The sequence below is a fragment of the Sprattus sprattus genome, assembly GCF_963457725.1.
Source record: "Sprattus sprattus genome assembly, chromosome: 1".
NCBI classification, from domain to species: domain Eukaryota; kingdom Metazoa; phylum Chordata; class Actinopteri; order Clupeiformes; family Clupeidae; genus Sprattus; species Sprattus sprattus.
The window spans coordinates 26,605,579-26,632,584 of record NC_137920.1 but is presented as its reverse complement, the minus strand read 5'-3'; the positions used below and the strand labels follow the sequence as shown (position 1 = coordinate 26,632,584).

Genomic DNA, 27,006 nt, shown 5'->3' with positions numbered 1-27,006 from the left:
GAGATCAAGGTTCATTAAGCATCACTGTGATCATAGTTAAACTGTTCAAAATATGCTGGGGAATAAAATAGGGAAACAAATTTGAATCTCTCTGTCTCGTGTGTGTGTGTGTGTGTGTGTGTGTGTGTGTGTGTGTGTGTGTGTGTGTGCGTGCGTGCGTGCGTGCGTGCGTGCGTGCGTGCGTGCGTGCGTGCGTGCGTGCGTGCGTGCGTGCGTGCCACTCACTCACTCACCAGTCACTCATTTTATTTCATGTTTGTGTCATCCCTTTTAGTTCTTTCTATGATTGAGGGAGGGATGATTTACAAACTGACATGACATGTCATCTCTAAAAGGCGTGTGTGTGTGTGTGTGTGTGTGTGTGTGTGTGTGAGTCTGTTTGTGTTTGTCCTAACTCTGACTGCCACACACGCTCACACACACACATAGACAAAGATAGACTGAGAAACACACAGATAGAAACACATACACTTATTCACACACGACAGATTACACATATACTCCTTCCTTACGCACACACACATACCCACAGACAAACACATATGCACTCAACATCACATCTGTAGTTCTGTATAGAGTCTGATCATATTTAATCTGCTTTAGTATAGAGTCTGATCATATTTAATCTGGTTTAGTATAGAGTCTGATCATATTTAATCTGGTTTAGTATAGAGTCTGATCATATTTAATCTGCTTTAGTATAGAGTCTGATCATATTTAATCTGGTTTAGTATAGAGTCTGATCATATTTAATCTGGTTTAGTATAGAGTCTGATCATATTTAATCTGGTTTAGTATAGAGTCTGATCATATTTAATCTGGTTTAGTATAGAGTCTGATCATATTTAATCTGCTTTAGTATAGAGTCTGATCATATTTAATCTGGTTTAGTATAGAGTCTGATCATATTTAATCTGGTTTAGTATAGAGTCTGTCTGATCATATTTAATCTGGTTTAGTATAGAGTCTGTCTGATCATATTTAATCTGGTTTAGTATAGAGTCTGTCTGATCATATTTAATCTGGTTTAGTATAGAGTCTGATCATATTTAATCTGGTTTAGTATAGAGTCTGATCATATTTAATCTGGTTTAGTATAGAGTCTGTCTGATCATATTTAATCTGGTTTAGTATAGAGTCTGTCTGATCATATTTAATCTGGTTTAGTATAGAGTCTGTCTGATCATATTTAATCTGGTTTAGTATAGAGTCTGATCATATTTAATCTGGTTTAGTATAGAGTCTGATCATATTTAATCTGGTTTAGTATAGAGTCTGATCATATTTAATCTGGTTTAGTATAGAGTCTGATCATATTTAATCTGGTTTAGTATAGAGTCTGATCATATTTAATCTGGTTTAGTATAGAGTCTGATCATATTTAATCTGCTTTAGTATAGAGTCTGATCATATTTAATCTGGTTTAGTATAGAGTCTGATCATATTTAATCTGGTTTAGTATAGAGTCTGATCATATTTAATCTGGTTTAGTATATAGTCTGATCATATTTAATCTGGTTTAGTATAGAGTCTGTCTGATCATATTTAATCTGGTTTAGTATAGAGTCTGATCATATTTAATCTGGTTTAGGATAGAGTCTGATCATATTTAATCTGGTTTAGTATAGAGTCTGATCATATTTAATCTGCTTTAGTATAGAGTCTGATCATATTTAATCTGGTTTAGTATAGAGTCTGATCATATTTAATCTGGTTTAGTATAGAGTCTGATCATATTTAATCTGGTTTAGTATATAGTCTGATCATATTTAATCTGGTTTAGTATAGAGTCTGATCATATTTAATCTGGTTTAGTATATAGTCTGTCTGATCATATTTAATCTGGTTTAGTATAGAGTCTGATCATATTTAATCTGGTTTAGGATAGAGTCTGATCATATTTAATCTGGTTTAGTATAGAGTCTGATCATATTTAATCTGGTTTAGGATAGAGTCTGATCATATTTAATCTGGTTTAGTATAGAGTCTGATCATATTTAATCTGGTTTAGTATAGAGTCTGATCATATTTAATATGGTTTAGTATATAGTCTGTCTGATCATATTTAATCTGGTTTAGTATAGAGTCTGATCATATTTAATCTGGTTTAGTATAGAGTCTGATCATATTTAATCTGGTTTAGTATATAGTCTGTCTGATCATATTTAATCTGGTTTAGTATAGAGTCTGATCATATTTAATCTGGTTTAGGATAGAGTCTGATCATATTTAATCTGGTTTAGTATAGAGTCTGATCATATTTAATCTGGTTTAGTATAGAGTCTGATCATATTTAATATGGTTTAGTATATAGTCTGTCTGATCATATTTAATCTGGTTTAGTATAGAGTCTGATCATATTTAATCTGGTTTAGTATAGAGTCTGATCATATTTAATCTGGTTTAGTATATAGTCTGATCATATTTAATCTGGTTTAGTATAGAGTCTGATCATATTTAATCTGGTTTAGTATAGAGTCTGATCATATTTAATCTGGTTTAGTATATAGTCTGTCTGATCATATTTAATCTGGTTTAGTATAGAGTCTGATCATATTTAATCTGGTTTAGTATATAGTCTGTCTGATCATATTTAATCTGGTTTAGTATAGAGTCTGATCATATTTAATCTGGTTTAGGATAGAGTCTGATCATATTTAATCTGGTTTAGTATAGAGTCTGATCATATTTAATCTGGTTTAGTATATAGTCTGATCATATTTAATCTGGTTTAGTATAGAGTCTGATCATATTTAATCTGGTTTAGTATATAGTCTGATCATATTTAATCTGGTTTAGTATATAGTCTGTCTGATCATATTTAATCTGGTTTAGTATATAGTCTGTCTGATCATATTTAATCTGGTTTAGTATATAGTCTGTCTGATCATATTTAATCTGGTTTAGTATAGAGTCTGATCATATTTAATCTGGTTTAGTATATAGTCTGTCTGATCATATTTAATCTGGTTTAGTATAGAGTCTGATCATATTTAATCTGGTTTAGGATAGAGTCTGATCATATTTAATCTGGTTTAGTATATAGTCTGTCTGATCATATTTAATCTGGTTTAGTATAGAGTCTGATCATATTTAATCTGGTTTAGGATAGAGTCTGATCATATTTAATCTGGTTTAGTATAGAGTCTGATCATATTTAATCTGGTTTAGTATATAGTCTGATCATATTTAATCTGGTTTAGTATAGAGTCTGATCATATTTAATCTGGTTTAGTATATAGTCTGATCATATTTAATCTGGTTTAGTATATAGTCTGTCTGATCATATTTAATCTGGTTTAGTATAGAGTCTGATCATATTTAATCTGGTTTAGGATAGAGTCTGATCATATTTAATCTGGTTTAGTATAGAGTCTGATCATATTTAATCTGGTTTAGTATATAGTCTGATCATATTTAATCTGGTTTAGTATAGAGTCTGATCATATTTAATCTGGTTTAGTATATAGTCTGTCTGATCATATTTAATCTGGTTTAGTATAGAGTCTGATCATATTTAATCTGGTTTAGGATAGAGTCTGATCATATTTAATCTGGTTTAGTATAGAGTCTGATCATATTTAATCTGGTTTAGTATATAGTCTGATCATATTTAATCTGGTTTAGTATAGAGTCTGATCATATTTAATCTGGTTTAGTATATAGTCTGATCATATTTAATCTGGTTTAGTATATAGTCTGTCTGATCATATTTAATCTGGTTTAGTATAGAGTCTGATCATATTTAATCTGGTTTAGGATAGAGTCTGATCATATTTAATCTGGTTTAGTATAGAGTCTGATCATATTTAATCTGGTTTAGTATATAGTCTGATCATATTTAATCTGGTTTAGTATAGAGTCTGATCATATTTAATCTGGTTTAGTATAGAGTCTGATCATATTTAATCTGGTTTAGTATAGAGTCTGATCATATTTAATCTGGTTTAGTATATAGTCTGTCTGATCATATTTAATCTGGTTTAGTATAGAGTCTGATCATATTTAATCTGGTTTAGTATATAGTCTGTCTGATCATATTTAATCTGGTTTATCAGCCTATGCTGATTACAAGTTACAGTAATGGGGGGGGGGGGGGGGAATGTGTTTGACCATAACATTATTTCAATGCACACCATTCAAGCATTGGGAGACACTGCCCACATGTTTCATTTGAAATATCTGACATATCCTTCATTTGAACTAAGCCGTCCTGTAGTAGCCTCCTGACTGGAATTCAGCCACCAAAAACACTAATGATCCGCCTCAGCGCTTTTCTCACTACTCCACGACCCACGTTGGGCTGGGACAAGGCAGTGGATCACGTGGGAGGGGGGAAAGTAGAATGAACTACTGACTGACCTCAGCAATATGGCTGATCAGCCATTATGCACACACAAACACAAACAGTTATTTCCTGTTGTTTATTGTGATCTGATTTGTAAGTGGATATCACAACATTATCGTAACATCCTGTCACCACTAGATGGCAGTAGTGCGCTGCATTTCATAGTGACGCATTTCACCACCAACAACCCATTTTAGATGCCCTTATTGTTAATTATGTTAAAGCCCATTTACACTATTGTGTTCTGTAGGCGTATCCACATGATTGTTCCATAACATTAACATCTAAATTAACTTTAAATCAAGTTTCCTTTCTCCTCACCGTTGTAGGCCTCCCTTCCAAACACAACAAGGCTTTAACTACAGCATCTATTGAACAGGGTATTTTGGAAATGAAGTTATAAAAATGAGTTCCAATGTCCACTTAGTAAGGCCTATCCTTGTTGATGAATAGGTCTAATGTCATGGAAAGTAAACAATTACTCTATTTAATTTACCGTTTTATTGCATACTACACGTTGCATTTATTAAAAAACAGGTAATATTTCCCCCACTAATTCTTAGGCTTTTTCCCCATTTGATGTTTTTAGTGGTCTAATTTCTATTTACCACAACTAGTGTTCTACAAAAATATGAACCGTCTTCTCTATGGAAGACTGCAACAACAGATCTGATGTTGGATTGAAGGCCATTGAAGCTACATAAAATACCCAGACCTGCAGAGCAGGTGTCAATGCAGATCAATTTGCAATGGAGACCCGAGTCAGGAGCTGGGTCCTTCTTGAGAATACTGTCATGACCCCGCTCATGAGCCGCAACATACATTTGAGCCAGACCACAGAGTGAACAAAAACAGGAGGTTATTTCAATAGAGTGCGCACCAGCATCAAACACAGGCTGAAAGTGCAAAGGCACCTTCTGAAGACCAAGACCTTTTACTTTTCATGACATCACATGTGTTACTGTACAGTATATTGCAAATATATGTGTCTAATTTGTGTTTAACTATATTTAATTAATTCCTAGCAAAAGCATATGTGGAATTGTGTATATGTTTGTCAGACAATCTATACAACCTACCCAAGAACACAAAACAACAACAAAAACAACATACTAGAATGTTATTGTAACGCATGATGCATTGTTAATCAATATGCATGAATTTGGGGAAACCTTTTTATTGAGTTTAATAAAAGTATAACAGATATAGATCCAGGGATGTTGTTGACGTAAAACTATTTTCTAACATCACACTAACTCCAGCATGGTCGTCAGTCCATCAACCGAATGGGACATGAAGCAGTGGCAGTGGTTGAGAAAGGGTGTGCATAACCTTATACCACAATTAGAGGCCAACATAAGCAGAAATAAATTGCAGTTAAAAATGAAAGTGTAACTTCTGCTCAATTTGGGGCCTCTCTCCTGTGTATGTTCGTTAATGAATTGCAAGAGAGGAACGGAGCAGGAAAGGAAAGGTTTTGAAACACTGGGAGCATTCCTGTTTTTTCGTTCTTGTGTTCGATTGCTGATGTCTTATGACTTTTAGTTTCTTTCCTCTGTACTCCTTAAGCTAGAATGGATCCTTTGACATCCTATAACATTAAAAAATATTTGTTTTATAATAATATCCTCTCTCTGCTCGATGTATTACATACAACACAGAAAACAATGGGCCTCATTCTCGACCTTTTTCTGTAATTCTTCAGAAATGTTTCTTACACGACTTCGCAAAAACAACGTAAGAGAAACGCTTCCGCTGCATTCCCGCACGCTTGAAAATGTGTTCATAAGCAGCCGAAGTCTTCTCAGCTGGGTTCCTTCCGATTAGCTTCTTAGATTGATGCGCGTTCTCGTGAAAGTGGATTTGCATACATACACGCCCTGCCAGCTCCTTATTAGGAGACGCAATTTTAGAAACGTGTGCTGTCGCAATCTCCCGAATCCACCTCGTAACAGGTGTTCATTAATAAGGTGGGGATATTGTATAACGTTGAACGTCCGAAGTCCGTAAAACACATTTAAGTAGTCACTTTTTTTGTTTTTTTTTATCGAAAAATAGGCACCATATAGGTGTGAAGACCGGTCCCAAGTACGACTATAAATTGTAGTCCGTCCTGTCGATCGAAATGGCCACCATAGGGGTGAAGACTGGCCACCAGTAGTAGTATAAATTGCAATGAATTCATGCCTTTGCTCTTAGAGATTGAGCTTACTGTTTATTTATGTATTCACTTACATTTGCAGTGTTCATGTCATTCACAATCAGTCTCTTAGCAGACGCGGCCTTTATCCAAAGTGACGTAGGCTACAAGGGAGAGAACAGTCAAGCTACGAGCCATATAGACCTAGTGTAACAATAAACACTACCTCGTAAAATTATGACTATAAATGTGAAACGTAATTGTTAATGATACAAATATTCTCGTATTTATTATTATCATAATTATTTTAATCCGAGGATGTCTGTAGAGTTGACGTGAACGCAATCACCAACGGGTTCTCACAAATTCGCCCGTTAACCCTTTTACTGTAATACGGAGTTTTTTCAAATGTCATTCCTCAACGCGATTCCTCAAATAACCACAAGATGGCCCGTGGAATCCCATTTGAGAAGATTCCGGTAGAGTTACGACTGCTATTTCGAGTTCTGAAAGTTGTCTGAAGTTCAGAAGAAAGCACAGAAGAAAAAAATAACGAGAATGCAAATGTTTTCATAAATGTTTCCGAAGTGGAGTTCCTTCTGAAATCCTTCGGAAAGTCTTCCCAACTGCTGTCGAGAATGAGGCCCAATGTCTTTTTGATTGATTGGCTATTGGCTGAGATATGCAGGGAATTTTATTTTGCATCATTCTGTATATGCATTAAAGAAAGAACAAATGAGTTTTGTGTTGTCGCATGTATTCTGACAAAACAATTATAACATGATATGTGTAGAGTTGCTCAGTCAACCAGTATAATAATGAATAATTGAGCACATTTACCACACAGATTCAGAACAAACAACAGCCCAATAGAAAAGCCCATAACATTAATGAAATTCAAAACAAATTGTAGGATATTGCAACAAAATATATCGAAATGTGAAATGAAAATATAGTCTTGTCCAGCTGCATCTCACCTTGTAGGATGGCATTGCCTTGCCTCTTGCGTGCCTATTGTTTTTGCACTTCTGGTAATAAAATGATATGATGTGTCTATCTTGAATTACAGTATTTTAGTACTTTTGAGAAATGTAAACGTATGTTAACTCAATCTCATGAAGCCTATGACATGAGTGGAGCAAGGACAACCTTGACATCATCACAGGAGGAGGTTTTTTTTGGAGTATACTGCTTTTATTGACAAGTACACTGAAGAAAAGGCAAATTATTTCATTAAGCATTGGAATCATCTTGCATGTAGGCCAAATCAAATATAGAGAAAACATACTGGCCAAAGCCATCTAGTGAACCTCATTTAGAGAGGAAGAAGAGGCTCTGTAGAGAAAGAATATGAACAACACTGTGGTTACTGTAGTTACTGTGTCTTCTGTCTCATAAGGGTTGTACTGCATAGGGAAAAAAGCTGGGCAATATGTCACTTCTGAGCATCTAGGATGCGGGGATAATCCTTACTGCTAACATACACACACAAACACAGATGTATAATTTAACCTGCACACACACACACACACACACACACACACACACAGATGTATAATTGAACACACATTCTCCCATACTATGTCCTAGGAGGTGAGTAAACTCGTCTCCCTCTTCACTCACTCCTATTCCAACACCACTTTGATGGAAGATACTCCAGTTGAGCTTCCTGCTGTCATGTTCCTCCCTTCTTCTCAGTCCAGTAGAGCAGAAAGGGAGAGGAGACATCCAATGAAACTACGGCATGGCGCTTAAAGGAGAACTAATGGCCGTTTTGGATCCAAACAGCCTCCTGCTCATCTGGCCTCTGTGCTCACGGACAGCATCTCCCGCTTCTCCTGCTCTGTCTCCTGCTGCTCTCCTGCCCCCTAGAGGGAGCTCTATGAGGCTAATTCCAAACAGCCCACAGGAGAGTCTGCTCACCCACTTTCTTCTCTTGTGACTGCTTGATGACTTGCAGTGGTGCCAACCCATTTCTCATACCAATTGGCTGTTTAAACTTGATCATGTGTAGTTCAGTAAGATCAGGTAAAATCCCATGGGAAACCACCCTCAGAGGGTTCAATACAACTTGTGAACAGCAGGTCAAGTCAGTGGAGCTCTCACCATGACACAAACTATAAACTACTCATCACTGTAAATCAGTCAGCTTTAACAACCCACACACATACAGATATTACACTACAGGGTGTAAATCAGTCAGCTAACTTGATTATATTCCTCTCTATCAGCATTGGCATACTGCACTCTTGGCAACAGCACTGCTACATTAGTGAAGAGAACTCTTGAGCGTGATGTCTCCAAGAGCTTTAGCCAATCACTGTTCAAACAACCTCCAGGTGATCTCATGTGCTTAGTCTATGTCCTATGAATTGATGTTTAATCCTCCAATACTCATATGTTGCATTGTGTCATTGCAGTGTCAGTGTCATATGCCCCATTTACATGCTCTGGAAATGCCTTTGTGAATTCTACATCCTGAAACACAGTGTGTTCACTCATTCAGGAGAGAGAAAAAGAGAGGCTAGGCTGATATCAGTTTATTATATTTCATAATTAAATATTCCTTTAAATGAGCCATGTTAGCAGGGGCGTAGCACCAGATTCTGGGCCCTATGCACAGTAGGTTCATAGGGCCCCCCCCCCCCCCCCCCCCCCCCCAAGTGTGAAAAAGGCTGAAACTGAGTGCCATGTTTCACAAGTTAACTTTGCTAGCCAACTAATTTGACAGCCTAACCTTATGAACTTATTGAGCCTAGACTAGCCCTACTTAATAAGGCTATTAGCCTAATTATGTTATGGCCTAACAAATATTAATTTAGCCAAATATGAAAGAATACCCGCACACTGTTGCTGCAGCTCCCGTGTATTTTATTGGCACAACGTTTCGACCATTGTTGGTCTTCGTCAGATGTTCGTCAGGTGTCAGAAGCAACAGTGTGGGTATTCTTTCATTTTTACGGATCTCTTTTTACCCTGCACCTGGATTGGATGTGCGTGCAACACACTCTGCAACTGTGGAAGGCTATGCAAACAAACATGTATTTAGAGTTTACCTCAGATAACAGATAGGGCATGTTATTTCTAATTTTGTGTTATGCCGTTTTTAGCAATGACAATCGCGGTGGTATTGATTCGTTTTATTACCACATCATGAGTTCATTTAATGTAGGGTGTTTGCCTTCACATTCGGGCTCACCTTTCTTAGGAAAGAAGTCTGTTAGTAGTTGCTTTCCCTCGTCTCTTTTTCTCTCTCTTGCCTGCCTTTCTTTTCTTTTCTGAAACCCGGATTTAACGTTCTTGGACATCTTCAATGCGCACCGTTGCCTCAGCCGAATAAACGTTAACATTCGTCAAATGCGCCTATAGGTAAAAAGCCCACTGAAGGCGGACTAAACCATTTTGTGCGTGAGCCGGGGGGGTGAGGGTCTCCAGACATTATATGTAGACTAGTACACACAATTCAATCCATCATTCAACCAATTTATTTACCCAAAACATTAAAATTATATTAGTTAGCAAGAAAATTTGGACCTTTAAATGATATTAATATTTAAAGGAAAAATAAAATTCCACACTCCTCAAGGACCCTCCCCCACATGGGGCCCTGGTAACTCAGTCCCCTTTATCCCCCCCCTACGACGCCACTGCATGTTAGTATAGGTTATATGTATTGTAACTGCTGATACAGTACCTTGTTTAAATACTAGATGGCAGTAGTATACTGTGTGCTTCAGTACAGTAAGTGAGAGAGAAATCTTGACTTAACACCACTAGAGACTAAACCGAAGAGAGAAAAGGGAGCCATAAGATAACTGCTCCATCAAGCTCATGGCTGACACCATTATCAACATGCTGCTGTCAGCATCATAAATATTAGGCTAGTTTACAACCACGCATGAGCATATACTAAAGTAGCTACTATCACATTAGATTATATTTATGTAAGTGATAATGTAAAATATAGTTCTCAGTGCAAATTGATTGTGTGAGTGATGGTTGTAATTAAGTATGCAGGGGATTAGCATTTTTTGCAAATTCCATTTAAATAAAATGAACCCTTCAATGATAAACAGGTTTTGAAAAATTGTTAAAAATAAAGCCTGTGGTACTTAAATAACTCCTTGAGAGACCCTCCATTCAATTCTGTTCAATAAAATGCAGGTGTATTTCGTCTTTGTGTAGACTTAGACCTATTATGTGTCTAAACTATGCCTGTTGCTATCCCTCTGGTAACAGAGACGACAATAACAGACTAAAAAGCAAGTCACTTAGCTAATGCGTCACCAATTTCATAAGGTCCTTTCTAGGAAAGTCTTAAAAGTTGGTGTCAAGTTTCTACCATTCTTCCGGGCAGGATGGTTCAAACCAGGTTGTATGGGGAATGACGGTACACAGCCATTTTCTGGTCTTTTCCAGAGATGCTCTATTGAGTTCAGGTCCGGACTCTGGCAGGGCCAGTCCAGTACTTTCACAGAGTTTTCCCGAGGCCACTCCACAATTTCCTTGACCTCATGGCTTGGTTTTCACTCTGACATACACCATCAACTGTGAGACCTTATATTTGTGTGAAGTGTTGTGAAGTGTTGTGAAAAACACAAACTGTGTGAAGTGTTGTGAAAAACACAAACTTGGTATTGAGACATCAGTGGATTTCCAGCTGTCCACTGAAAGTTTCTGCAGCTGTAGGTCACACTGATTAGCCAAAACACATTAAACCACATATGAAAGGATAACTCAGCTAAACCTGTGATATAGGATGAGGTCTCTGACAATAGCTTCTTATCAATTACTTTGTTCTAGTCTTTGCTGTCTCACTGTGTGACCCTCAACAAAGTGCTTTAGTGAAAGTACAAGGCCCTAAAGACCCTAAAGAACAATACAGTGGATTCAGATGCATTCTACCTGCTGTCAAATGCAGAGTAGCAGCCAGACAACTCTTGTGCTGCTTTATACATATAAGCCATGATTAAGAGAGACTGGGTCAGAGGCAGGTGGCTGCCACGAGAGCACTGAATGATGACTGGTTTAATATTTGACCAGGTCAAGCTGTATAAGTGCAAGGAGAGATTGTGAGTAAGCAGTGTCAGTTTTTGAACAGTAGGGTGAGCTCTAATATTCATTCTAAAACTGATTGTTCAAATCCTTGATTGTGATTGGCTAAATAACATTCTATGATAACATTCCATATTACAGTGCAGCGACTGGCAAGGCAAGGCAATTTTATTCATATAGCGCATTTATTACACATGTGGAGCAACATCATCTGGGACACTGAAGCGTCAAAATCAGGATACCCCTGTCGCTGCACCAGCAAAGAGGACCCCGTTTGAAAACTATTTCAACAATTGCACCAATAATGGCGATATACAAATTAATGTGAATATATAAGCACCCCTTTTTTTGTCGGTAGCGCAAGTGTTCCATCTGGCGGTTGAGTTGCTTCAAGGGTTGCGTGGCATCGATTTATGTAGAGACTATATTTTGTAGTGGCGGAAGAATGACGTTTTTTTATTAAACTAGTCTGTTTCTTAAATTGAATTGTCTTTATTTATGAAACAATATCAAATATATTTTAGAACAGGTAAGGAGGTTTTAGGCACTCCGCTTCGCGATGTGCCTAACAACTCCCCTTACCTGTTCTAAAATCAGCGCAAACCACGGCCTCTTGGCGCTTATTGCTTAATTGTTTCAAATCAGTGAGGTTTGCTTGAATCTATTCCTCTATATCAGTCTTGAATTCTAATACTTACTCATCAGTGGAGGTGCAGTTTTGAATGTGTGTAAGGCATCCAACCACCTAATGAGTCCCAAACTGAAGAGCTATGTGTCTCTAAAAAATAAAAACCTGACTTTAATGCGTCAAGCATGGGCTGCATAGTTTTTTTTCTAACTGTGTGATCTGAAATATCAAGTCCATTTATTGACCAGTGCTTCTAAATTAGAAGCATGTCTTCATGAGTTTGTAGTTAACAGAGGGGGATATAGTGCATTAGACCAGTTGTGTCTCATTCAGACACTCCACATCAAAGACACAAATAAGAATATGTAATATATGAACACATAGAGGCTTTTCGAGGTGTCTCATTACAGCAAATCAATGGACGTATTCTAGATGACCTGTATCTAGTTTAAAACTGTGTTCAATTCATAATAGAACTTAGATAAAACACCAAAATTGAAATATGAAACACTGGATGAGCATCTTAATGTTGACCTTTTGAATTTAAGTGGCTTTAATGAAATCAGTAATTTAAATGAGAAATGTGACTGATATCAGCCTGTGGAAGCATTTCTAAAGCATCACTGGTTAATTAACTGTTAAACGTTAATATGTTGACATGGCGGTAGATTTGTCATTCATACCTTTCTGAAAATTTTGAAAATTCAAGAAATCATAACCCTCCTTTCTGCTGCCCAAGAAAATCAAGAGAATATTAAATGCATGAACACAATAGGCACTTTCTTATTAAAGGCAAACAAATAAAAACATCTCAAATGGACTTTGACTACTTTTATACTATTACACAGTCTGCATTTCTGATCCAATACACCTTTTGTCAAATCCTCTAGTCTGTTCTGGATGTGTGTGTGTGTTCTCAATCACCCTTGGAGTTTGTAAACCATCCTGGCTCTTTAATTTTGAAACAAACATAGTGGCTCAGACAGTACTCCATGCAGTATTCTAGCCAATCAACATGTTGCTTTAGGAGCATGGAGAGTAGGGGCAAAGATATCATATATAATGGCTAGATGTCTTACGACGGAGTCTAGAACGTCCGCACAGGTCTGCCATCTTGAGTCAGTGAAGCATTCTGGCAGGATCAGTGGTACCTGATGTAAGGTCAGTGATCTGCACAAACTCTATCACTCTTATTTAGCTGAAATCTTGACGGATTTACAAATGGTTTGGTGGTAATAATTCTGGATGCTTTTTGGATATTTTTGAGAAAATAACATATAATACATATGCAATGGCATAACTACATCTCTCATGTTTGTTTATAACAAACCAAGTACCGTACATACCACTACCAACACAATGTTATGGGTGAGCGAGCTGCCCTGTTTCAAGATGGCCGCCATGTGCAGACATTCAACTCCATCGGCCAGAATCACGGGCGAGACATCTAGCCTTTATATATGATATCTATGAGTGGGGGTATAATCTGATTGGCTGTTGAGCTGAATAACCTGTCATCAGAATTGTGGACTCTGCCTTTACATCAAAATAGATCTTAAATAGAACAGCAAAGTTGATATAAACCACTGCTGTAAAAGTACGTTAATGCTGATAAAAATAGATCTTAAATAAAGTGTGATTTAATAGATTGTTTTTGCGTGAAAACACCACATACAGACATGAAAAGTTATGTATGTAATGCTGAACCCCGGCTGAAATCGAGGATCTTGTTCAGTCAGATAGCTTTGTGCAGGCGCTTTGTTAGCATGATATGAATTTTAAGACAAAACTATTCAGTGAAAATGTTTACTTTAGTAGATGAGGGGGGAGGGGAGACAGTCATGCCTGAAGAACGCACACACCTTAGGTGTTGTGGTATTATGTCCAATATGTACATGCATCACCGAAGGTGTGGTAAATGCAGGTACTAAACCTGTTTAACTAGATAGCAATAGCTTCACATTAGATAACTAAGAGGAAGAAAAAAACAGTTCTGTCATTTAGCTTCACTGGGTTTCGTAATGAGCTTGAGACACAAACACATTCAGCGGTAAAAGTAAGTCTGTGTTATACTGTAATACCATAAGTGCAACTGGTGGTGGGTCTACAATTCATCTGCTTCTTAATCAAAAAACTGAGTCGATCTGTGATGTTGCTCTTGATAAGTTGAACCGAATCATACAGACCTTTCTTCCTTGTGTCGGACTTCATTTTATTTTGAAGCTTGATATTTCATCTTATTGAGATACACAAAGAAGACTGAGGTAAGCATGAGTGTGACATTTGAGGTGGTTTTAGATTTCATGACCTGACAAGTCTCTGAATGGGTCCTTGAGCGACGGCTTGATTTTGATTTCAGAATCACGGTAGGCTGTAGGGATGCAGTGATACAGTGGGCCCATGGTTCATTACGTTTCACATTTTTTGAGCCACAGAAACGTTACGGTTTTGGCATCTTTATAAAAAAAAGTATTCACCAATAAACTATTTATGAACTATTGACAATTAACTATACATTTTGCCTATAGACAAAACATGGCCACATGACTGACTAGACCTGGCTTCTGCCTACAGTGAGTTAGCTTTCACTTGGACTGGACGTCCAACTAGGGGGTCTGTATCAAATTTATTTTCAATTTCTCTCTGTGATATTTCATAAAGCTTTGCTGCTGAAATGTGTGTGGGAGGAGGCATTGTAGCAGAGTTCAAGAAAATGTTTACTTTAGTAGTTTGAGGGGGGAGGGGAGACATTCATATCTGAAGAACACACACACCTCAGTTGTTGAGGTAATTTGTATTCATGCGTCACGGCAGGTGTGGTGTTATGCAGTTACTAAACCTGTTTAACCAGATAGCAATAGCTTCACATTAGATAACTACTTGGAAGAAAAAACAGTTCCGTAATTTAGCTTCACTGGGTTTCGCAAAGAGCTTGAGACACAAAAACATTCAGCGGTAAAAGTAAGTCTTTGTTTTACTGTAATACCATAAGTGCAACTGGTAGTCAAACTTTATCAGTGCAATGAGAGATTGTGAGTAATCAGTGGCAGTTTTTGAACAGTAGCTGGAGCTCTTATATTCATTGTTTCAAATCAGAAATCAGTGAGGTTTCCTTGAATCTATTCCTCTATATCAGTCTTGAGTTCTTGTACTTACTTATTAGTGGTAGAGCAGTCTTCAATGTGTGTAAGGCATCCAGCCACCTAATCAGTGGTGGAGCAGTCTTCAATGTGTGTAGACATCCAACCACATAATCAGTGGTGGAGCAGTCTTCAATGTGTGTAAGGCATCCAACCACCTAATCAGTGGTAGAGCAGTCTTCAATGTGTGTAAGGCATCCAACCATCTAATCAGTGGTAGAGCAGTCTTCAATGTGTGTAAGACATCCAACCACCTTATCAGTAGTAGAGCAGTCTTTAATGTGTGTAAGGCATCCAACCACCTAATCAGTGGTAGAGCAGTCTTTAATGTGTGTAAGGCATCCAACCACCTAATCAGTAGTAGAGCAGTCTTCAATGTGTGTAAGGCATCCAGCCACCTAATCAGTGGTGGAGCAGTCTTCAATGTGTGTAAGGCATCCAACCACCTAATCAGTGGTAGAGCAGTCTTCAATGTGTGTAAGGCATCCAACCATCTAATCAGTGGTAGAGCAGTCTTCAATGTGTGTAAGACATCCAACCACCTTATCAGTAGTAGAGCAGTCTTTAATGTGTGTAAGGCATCCAACCACCTAATCAGTGGTAGAGCAGTCTTCAATGTGTGTAAGGCATCCAGCCACCTAATCAGTGGTGGAGCAGTCTTCAATGTGTGTAAGGCATCCAACCACCTAATCAGTGGTAGAGCAGTCTTCAATGTGTGTAAGGCATCCAACCATCTAATCAGTGGTAGAGCAGTCTTTAATGTGTGTAAGGCATCCAACCACCTAATCAGTGGTAGAGCAGTCTTCAATGTGTGTAAGGCATCCAGCCACCTAATCAGTAGTAGAGCAGTCTTTAATGTGTGTAAGGCATCCAACCACCTAATCAGTGGTAGAGCAGTCTTCAATGTGTGTAAGGCATCCAACCGCCTAATCAGTGGTGGAGCAGTCTTCAATGTGTGTAAGGCATCCAACCACCTAATCAGTAGTAGAGCAGTCTTCAATGTGTGTAAGGCATCCAACCACCTAATCAGTGGTGGAGCAGTCTTCAATGTGTGTAAGGCATCAAACCAGTCAACCACCTAATGAGTCCCTGTGTTCAAACTGAAGAGCTGTGTGTCTCTTAAACATAAGAGCCTGACTTCAATGCGTCCAGCATCAAGCGTGGGCGGCATCGTTTTTTTGTAATTGTGTGATCTGAAAGTCCATTTATTGTCCAGTGTTTCTAAATCAGACAGAGTACTTCATGAGTGTGTAGTTATTAGAAGGGGAAATAGTGAATTAGGCCAATTGTGTCTCATTCAAACACAAATAAGAATATATAATATATGAACATATAGAGGCTTTTGGAGTTCAAGATGACCTGTATGTTCAAGATGGCCTGTATCTAGTTTAAAACTGTGTTTAATTCATAATAAAACTCAGATAAAACACCAAAATTTAAATATGAAACACTGTGGATCAGCATTTAAAGTAAATTACACAAGACTTACTTTGAGGGGTAGACAGTTGGTAACATTTCATCATGCTACACTAAATTAAACACCTGCCTGAAATCTTATCCTCAGGGTTATTAAAGAGTGTCAAGATCGGACCCATAGCATATAGCTTATCCACAATGTGTTATGGTGTTTGTGATTATGGACCCAGCTCTATATAGGAGGGAGATGAGATGAAAGGAGTGTCCTGCCTCTGGTCCTCATATAAGCATCTGTAATTACACCTCAGCTACATACCAAACTTGGAAAGCTCACACACTCTCTCAATATATAAACAAATAATTCATAAACTAAAATAGAAAGAGGGAATAAATCAAAAGACAGACATCTCTTCATTCTGACTGGGACATGAACATCATCACTGATGGTCAGATGTGATTGATTAGACTGAGAAGGTATTCACAAAAAGCAACACAAAACAAGCAGACACACAAGCGTGTGAGATGCAGTCACACCCGTTTAATGAAGACTTAAATGTGAGAGGTCACACATAAAGTTCAGGGCCAGAATAAAGCACTCCGAATTAAAGGGTCAGAGCAAACACTCCACATTAAAAGCCTCAAAAACTACAAATCCTAGGTCTCCACCTCTCTGTAAAGCACGATGCCCAAGTATAAATTGCCAGAGTCACGTTCAATCTGAAGATGGTGTGCAACGGGCTTTGAGGTCCGTTCCCTCTCATTTGGTGGGAGAAAGGTGAGAGGTATTACCCACTCAGCAGCAACGTGGATGTAAATCCCATCATATTAAAAAAGGCAGTGCGCACAATGGAATCAACTCAAGTCCTTTACGAATGCAAGATGAGAATAAAAGGTTGAAAGAAGAAATCTTAACCTCAGGCTTATTAAAGAGTGTCAAGGTCGGATTCATAGCATATAGCCTATCCACAATGTGTTATGGTGTTTGTGATTATGGACCCAGCTCTATGAAGGAGGGAGAGAGTAGGCTAATAGTGCGTGTATGAGATGAAAGCAGTGTGACAGACCCGAGTGCAGGGTGACAGTCTGTATGTGGGTGTGGCCACACAGTTCAGTCAAATTCAGCGTTCAAAGACATAAGGGTTCATTAAGGATGGAAGATCATCACGAAAACCATAAGTACAACACAAAATGCAGATTAGGAAAACCCAATTAAAAATCCAATGCAAAAATGTATTAATAAAAATAAGTTAAAGAAAACCTGCTAATCTTCTAATCAAGCAGAGGACAAAGTTCAGCAGCCTAAGGGTCAGCGCACAATATTCCCATACACATACCTGACAAGGAACTAACCTCAATTGACAGAACAGGTGAACAAAAAGAAAGGTGGCCAGCACCATTTACACAAAGTAATTAAAGTGTCCTTGCCTCCTAAAGTTCTTTCAATCGGGTGTGTGTTTGCATTTGTACAAGTAGTCCGTATGCGTGTGCGCGTCTTGTGAGTTTCGCCCTGCGACCGACACAGGGAGCAAAAGCATAAAAAAAAAAAGATGACACAATATTGCTTGACATTTTCATAGTAAGGAAAACTATTACTGTAACACTGATTTTGTTTGTTTGTTCGATGACTTCAATGGTATTGGTACAAGGTCTATTGTTTTGAAAATCCAGTCTATGAACACCACTAGGGGCGTCGGTTTTCACCTTTTACATAGGAAGGTGCTATTGTTCATTATCAACGCAAAACATATAAAAACGAAAGTAGATTTGAGTTTAGCAAGGAAGGTTTTACCGGAGGACGATTTCAAGCAAGAACATATCCGTAGTTTTTCATTGAGGGTAAGCATAATTAGTCAAAGTTACTGTTGTAATTTATGCTAGAGGTGATCTCGTTTCGTGGACTGAATATGGAAGATTAAGAGGTTAGTAGTCGGAGATGACACGAAAGTTTTGACGGACTTGATGGGCCTAATTGCGTAATGCCACGCTGAAGATTTGGCCTACATTTGAATACCACATTTTCAGACCTTAACTCTGATTTGTTTTGACTAAAGAACTATAAATATAGTCTGTTATCCAATTCGATAGACTCCGCATAGATCATCCGCAGTTGTAATAAGTAAATATGAACATTTAGGGAAAAAATGGCTTGAAGACTAGGAAGTGACATTTTTGTCAGTAGGTTTGTAGGCCTATGTAATGACACATATTAAACAAGCACGTAAATGTTCATTTGTAGGCTGTGTGCTTATTGTTAGTAAAATAATTATGGTTAAAGTTCAGCTCTTCCGCTGTAACAGGGGGTTAATGCTCCATTCAAGACGACGTTATACTAAAAATGGGAAGCTCGAGACAGTTGCCTCGACACTGTCTGCGTCGGATAGTTGGCCATGTCATCTTTTCCTAACCACTCATAACTTTTTCCTTCGAGGTCAAATGTGTGAAATACATGCCCTACATGTCTAGACCCTGTAATTATCACCATGCGGTATGCATTGTTTTTTATGTAGCCTACAGAAATATTCAGCCTGCCAACTTTACAAATCGCTCTCGTTCGCTCTGACTTTCTTTCTTTCTCTCTCTAGGTGCGTTTCCATCCCATTACTTAATGCGCATTATCTTTATGCGAATATTTAATCCTGGTTGGAAACGCGTGCGTTTCGCATTAACTTCCCCAATGCGCATAGAAATTCGATTCGCCAGAGGGAGGTGGATTAACTGGTTATTCGAATTTAGTTAATGCGCTTAACGTAGATGGAAACAGTTTATTCGAGCGATTCGCGTCTTTTGTGTATTTGTTTATGTTCGGAGTTGGACTGTAGACTACGTCCTGTTGCAGTGAGAGACAACCGTGCCGCTGTCTGCCCCGAATGTGATGTTCCTCTACTGCTTCTCAAACTGCCAGCTAATACACCACACCTCATGCAGCATATGCACCTGCTGTTGTATAAACTATAGTATATCTATGTTTGCGGTGTGTTGTTTCCCCTGAACATCATCATCATTACCTAGTTTATTGTAGGCTAACTGATTAACTTGATTTACGTGCAAACTACGTGGACATGTTATCTCCCCACACGTAGCCTACTTTTTTGTTGTTGTTGTAAATTATAGTTTTTTTGTTTTGTGATCATGGATTGTATTCTATCTAACACCTGCGGACCTGGTGTGCGCGGTTGTTTCGGTTCGCAATCTCTTGCACCTCGCCCAGGTATGGTAACTTAATATATTTCATTGTACTCGGATGGCAAAGCATACTGCATATAAACATCTTTGTACAGTGGTACGTTTCGCCCACAACACGGTATTCCGCGCATGTTGCAAGTTTGTAAAATGCGCTCGTCGGTAGGGACAGGCTTTCGGCAGCAAATAGCCTACTTTCAGGCAACACAGCAGGGCCTATCCGTTGCACAATTCTTGAAATCCTGACCTGGTCAGCCTGAAGTTTTCGACCCACAGCTGGGCAGTGAAGTGGGCCTTCACCAAATTTTAAAGAATCATTAGCTATGAATTCGCTGCTATGTGAGTTTGTAAAACATGTTAAAACCGTCTACGCCTTCTCCTTCTAGCAATTATATTCAAAACAACTCAAATGCTACAGCATTAAAAGTCCCGACGGCAGAGAGGAGGGCGTCCATTCAAGCATGCACAAAACTCTTCCTCCAAATTAGACTAAAGACTCGGGTGAATGGAAACGGTCGCTGATGCGCATTTGTTTTATGCGAATCGTCCGTGAATGCGAATCGTTAATGCGAACGAGCTGAATGGAAACGCACCTTCTGTCCCCTCCTCAATCCTGTTTCGTGCCTGTGCAGCGACTACGTCTACATCAACTTCCAGGTAAGGCCAAAGCCGCGATCAGGCACAATCCGCGTGGGCGAGAGTCGCCACTTCGCTTCACGCGAATCAGGCACAATTCGAGTGGGCGACAGTCGCCACTTCGCTTCACGCGAATCAGGAACATGGTCAAGCAATGTCATTTATTACGTTCTACGAATCCAACTTACATTACCACTGCACACTCACAACCTTACAGATAATGTATTGTACTAGCATTTGTATTCAAAGTTTACACTTTAATCTACCAAAGTATTTACCGTTTTACAATACAACATCCAACACTGGCGCTCACATGTGACATCACACAGGGGGTTGGCCAAGTACTGAGACAACGGAATCTAACCAGAAGAACCATAGCAGAAGAGTGCAGAGTATTCTGCATATGTATAGTGGTAATGTAAAAATAAATAGATGGGATATACAGTATGATATGACAGTACAAGATATATGGGGTATGAGCAGCAGTAGTAACATTGGCAGCAATAGTTGGTCATTAGTGCAGATATGATACAGGTACAGGTGAAGGTAGCAATATAAGCTATGAATGAGGTAAGAGACATGATAATATATAAGTAGGCTACAATGAATATGAGGTAAGAGTCATGATATGATAAAAGTACAATGCAACAGAATCTAACCAGAAGAACCATAGCAGAAGAGTGCAGAGTATTCTGCATATAGTGGTAATATAAAAATAAATAGATGGGATATATACGGTATGATATGACAGTACAATATATATGGGGTATGAGCAGTAGTAACATTGGCAGCAATAGTTGGTCATTAGGGCAGATATGATACAGGTACAGGTGAAGGTAGCAATAGAAGTTATGAATGAGGTAAGAGACATGATAAGATGAAAGTACAATGAATATGAGGTAAGAGACATGATAAGATATAAGTACAATGAATATGAGGTAAGAGTAGGGATGAGAACCTTTAAGATTTTAACGATTCCGGTTCCTTATCGATTCCTGCTTATCGATTCGATTCCTTATCGATTCTCTTATCGATTCTTATTGGGTAAGGGGTGAAAAAAGAGCACAAACGGATTTTTTACATTAATGTTCTTTTATATAAATATCTAGAATGCTGTACACACCATAAACAGAATGTTTACATAAATAACCAAAAACTTTTATTAAAAAAAACAGACATTCTTGCCACTAAATATAAAACAACAATATTTAAATGCATATGTGGTGAGAGTGTCAACTCTAAAGCTATACATTGACATTGCAGAGCACTGTTGATTGCTATTTCACTCATTCACTCATCTATACTGTATCAGATGAGTGTATGAGTGAAATAGCAAACAACACCTATACAACCCTTCCTCTGCTACCTACTGATCTTTCTTTTCCAGAGCAGATATACCTCAGGAAATGTCTCATAATTGTTGGAATATTACAATACATCCAGGTTTAGTTTAAGTTAGTCCAATCTAAACCCCTTCCTCATTGCACTCTTGAGATAAACTAAATCTGGCAATAAAATGGCACTAACAAAATCGTTGAATTTTCTGATCTGACATGAAGCCCTTGTTATTGAGTAAAGGACTGTATATTTTTTTGTAGGTTGCTTGGTTGTTTGGCTAATCGCGAACTATTATCCTTAACGCTTCTAATAGCAATGTAGAACCCACTACAAACACAATAACGTACTGAAACATACTTACTTGTATCATGCACACAATGCCTCACATACGTATTTGAACAAAGATGATTCGCAAACTAGGCATTCAGTATATTTAAAACTTAACTATTGCTGCCACTGAATTGAAAGAGAAACGTATCCATATCTAGGGAGCTGCACGCGTTGCTAGACAACGCCATTATTAACGGAGTCTTTTGCGCTTCATCCCTGACTTAAGGTAAACTCCTCAAAATGTTTTATCATAACGGTGTTACTCGTGTGTTATCAGCAAACTTTCTAGAACCAACAGAGGGGAGGCAAGCACTGCCTCTGCCTCAAGCCAACAGCTGAAAATAGAAGATTCTACAGCTAAGCTAGCCTACGTTATATGACAATGTCCAACATCGCCCATTCTGTTAAGCAATTAAATGCTAAGTTTAGTTATGGTTAACACGACAACGCAAACGTTTGCTGATAACACACGAGTAACACCGTTGTGATAAAACATTTTGAGGAGTTTACCTTGGTAAGTTAGGGATGAAGCGCCGTCGTTAGTTGAGCTGCTGCAGGCATCAAACACATGACAATCTTGTAATTTAATACCATGTTGTGTGCTCAAGTGCTTATTCATAGTAGATGTACCTCCTCCTTTTGACGAAATACATGTTGTACAGACGTTACAAGTGACCATGTTTGCATTTGTTCGAGTGAAATAAAGCCACACTTTAGATCGCTTCTGTCTAGTTGCCATTTCTGCTGCGGTCTGATTTTTTAAAGGGAGAGTTCGCGCATGCGCAAACGGCACAGAGGTCCGTTAACAGACCCGGTTATGAATTTGGCTAACGATTCCAAAGATTCGGCTCATTAGGAACCGGTTCTAAACAAGAACCGGGTTTCGGTTCCCATCCCTAGGTAAGAGTCATGATATGATTTAAGTACAATGCAACGGAATCTAACCAGAAGAACCATAGCAGAAGATTGCAGAGTATTCTGCATATGTATAGTGGTAATATAAAGAAAAATAAATGGGATATATACAGTATGATAAGACAGTACAAGATACAGTGGGGAAAATAAGTATTTGAACCCCTTGCGATTTCACAGGTTTGGCCACTTGCAAAGAAATGTGTGATCTATAATTGTAATGGTAGGTGCATATTAACAGTGAGAAACAGAATAACAACAAAAAAATCCAGAAAAATGCATTTTATAACATTTATGACTTTATTTGCATTTGATGCAAAAAATAAGTATTTGAACCCCCGAAACTGACTGACAAAAATTACTTAGTACTTGGTGGAATAACCCTTATTGGCAAGCACAGATGTTTCTTGTAGTTGGTCACCAGGTCACCAGGTTTACAAACATCTCAGGAGGGATTTTGGTCCACTCCTCTTTCCAGATCCTCTCCAAATCTTAAAGGTTGTGTTTTCAATGGGAGGGAATGAGGTTCAAGCCCAATATTCCACGTTACATGGCCCCATCCATAGTCCCCTTGATGCGGTGGAGTCGTCCTGTACCCTTGGCAGAGAAACAGCCCCAAAGCATAATGTTTCCACCTCCATGGTTGATGGTGGGTATGATGTACTCTTGGGGTCATATTCAGCATTCCCCCCCCCTGTCAAACACGGCAAGTCGAGTTGATGCCAAAAAGCTTGATTTTGGTATCATCTGACCACATTTTGTCTCCCAATCCTCCCTAGAATCATTCAAATGTGCAATGGTAAACTTCAGATGGCCCTGTACATGCGCTTCCTTGAGCAGGGGGACCTTGCGAGTGCTGCAGTACTTCAAAAAATTACGGCATGGTGTGTTGCCAATGGTTTTCTTGGTGACTCTGGTCCCAGCTGCCTTGAGATCATTCACAAGCTCCCCCTGTGTAGTTCTGGGGTTATTCTGCACCTTTCGAATGATCACTGATTCCGCACGAGGGGATATCTTGCATGGAGCCCCAGACCTAGAGCGGGTGACAGTTGTTTGGTGTTGCTTCCATTTATGAATAATCACACCAATAGTTATCTGCTTCTCACCAAGCTGCTTGCCGGTGGTTTTGTAGCCCATTCCAGCCTTGTGCAGTCTACAATCTTATCTCTGACGTCCTTGGACAGCTCTTTGCTGTTGCCCATGGTGGTGATGTTGAAGGTGTGAAGTATGATTCTTTGGACAGGTTTCTTTTATACAGGTCACCAGTTGAGATCAGGTATACCTTGTAAGACCTAATGAGGACTATTCTGTGTGCTTTTTGGGCACATAACTGGCCATTGGGAGCCATAATTCTTGCTGTTTGCTTGGGGGTTCAAATACTTATTTTTTGCATCAAATGCAAATAAAGTCATAAATCTTATAAAATGCAGTTTTCTGGATTTTTTTGTTGATATTCTGTTTCTCACTGTTAAAATACACCTACCATTAAAATTCTAGATCACACATTTCTTTGCAAGTGGCCAAACGTGCGAAGTCAGCAGGGGTTCAAATACTTATTTTTCCCACTGTATATGGGGTATGAGCAGTAGTAACATTGGCAGCAATAGTTGGTCATTAGTGCAGATATTATACAGGTACAGGTGAAGGTAGCAATAGAAGTTATGAATGAGGTAAGAGACATGATAATATATAAGTACAATGAATATGAGGTAAGAGGCATGATATATATATATATATATATACAATGAATATGAGGTAGGAGGCATGAAATGATAAATACAATGAATAGGGACAACAATTTTAATGATCTCCCTCTGGAACGAAATACTGTTTTCTGATTGGCTAATGGGGTGTACATTAAGTTCGTATAGATGGACACCTTGGACGTAGTCCCAGTAGAAACGTTAAATCGCCGTTCCATATCAATGCTCTTGAATGGTTACCATTGACAACCAACGTAACGTTTATTTTTTGACAGCTAGGATAATTTGAACCAAGATGGCGGCGTGTTGGGACAAGTTAGTGGGCAATGTTTTATGTCAATTAAGCTATCTACACGACTTTTTATATGTCTAAATTTACTCGGTTAGTTGTTTATGTTCTACACGAATGTTGCAGAGTATAGGAATTCTTAACTGAAAGTCTCGAATATTATTTGTAGGTGGCTGTTAGCGCTTAGAAAAAAAACCCATTGTAACAGATGGTAGCTCACACGGCTAACTAGCCTTCGACCAAAATTACTAAACTTGACCTCCCTGTTGCTCTGTCCAACTTCACCATCAACGGAAACGTGGAGTTCAACTGTAAATAGTAAAACCTTATGAACAATACCTGTGTCCGTGTGTCCGATTACTTTACAGAGGTGAGCTCATGAGTGTCACTTTGCAGCAACGCCTGGGGAAACTAAAGGTCCGGTTCCACGCACTACTTTCTCACTACTTTCTCTAACGGGAGCACTAGGCTTCAAATCAAGAATTCATCAGGTTATTATGCATATTAAATTTCCTAAAGATAAAGGAAATTCTAAATAATAATAATAAAAACATTTTTGGATGTTGTAAACGGGAGATAAGCGGGATAACGGCCTCCGAGCTGTCCAGTTATACGAATTTAATGGACTTCTGCGGCGCAACACCACTCCGCTCCGCGTCGTGGTGTTCTTTGCCCCACAGCGTCCATTAAATTCGTATAACTGGACAGCTCGTCGGCCGTTATCCCTTACATAAGTAGACATAGATATGAATACACTATAAAATGTTAAGTGGCTGAAAAAAAATAAATAAATAAATAAATTCAACCCACACAAGGTAGTTTACACAGCACCAGGTTAGAACCATCAAGGCGGCTCCTGGCCTTTTGTCTAGGTTGATGGGCCATCAGACCTGGTTTTTCTGTCTTGGAACCAGAGCCATTAGACTCTGATTGTTGGTTTTTGAAGTAAATTACATTAAACGACATTGCTTGACCGTGTAGCTATTTGTCTCTGTTTTGTTACCGGCTTTCAACCACGAGAATGAGTAAGATCTTTAATAAGGGTCTCAATAACGTTTATAGGCTACGTGTAGCTATTTGTTTTGTCTTTGTGAGAATGAGTAAGATCTTTAATAAGAGTCTCAACGCTTCATTCACAAAGTGGTATATAGTAGGCCAAGATCTTTAAGAGTCTCAACAACGTATAGTATGTCTCATATGCGACCGTCTCTGTGCAATTCAGATCGCGTCCTAGGTGAAGCGCGCTTCATTCACAAAGTGGCGAGTCTCGCCCACTCGAATTGTGCCTGATTCGCGTGAAGCGAGTTGTGCCTGATTCGCGTGAAGCGAAGTGGCGACTCTCGCCCACGCAAATTGTGCCTTATCGCGTCCCGGACCTCAGCTCCAACTTGCACTTGTCTTTCCCGGCCCTTTGTGTCCCTTCTGATAATTCAGAATGGCAAATCATACGTAGTTACGTCCGCATGCAGGTTTGAAAAATCTGTTATAGAGCTGACTGGGCTTGGACCATTCCCTGCACTTAATTTATCTTACGGTGAGGTAGTAGCCTCCCGCAGAATAATATTCACCTCGACTAAATATGGATTATCCTAGATTTGTGACATTTAATAAAACATATTAAGTAAATATAAAATGATCATCCATACCGGAAGTACACGTGTCGACACAATCGGTAATCGCAGTGCAGGAGCGGCACGGGACGATAGCGTTGAGTATCAGCCCTACAAAGAAAATACATTTGTTGCTATCACCAAAAACAGCTCACTGGGTGCCTAACTGCTAAGAGTGCTTATTTACGCTGCGATCTTAATGGGAAGAGAGAGCCTGTGTGAGTGGTTACTAAGAGGTTTTTTCTGAATTCTAAGATTAGCCTGGGTAGAGATGCGTAAAC

The 27,006-nt window shown here is 38.7% G+C and overlaps 1 protein-coding gene across 1 annotated transcript in view; it reads left to right on the top strand.

Moving 5' to 3' along the window:
- LOC308368863 (NLR family CARD domain-containing protein 3-like) overlaps positions 1 to 27,006 on the top strand; it is a gene marked incomplete at both ends in the record, with an annotated part of 150,130 nt that overhangs the window by 40,229 nt on the left and 82,895 nt on the right. The gene's annotated exons all lie outside the window — the stretch shown is intronic.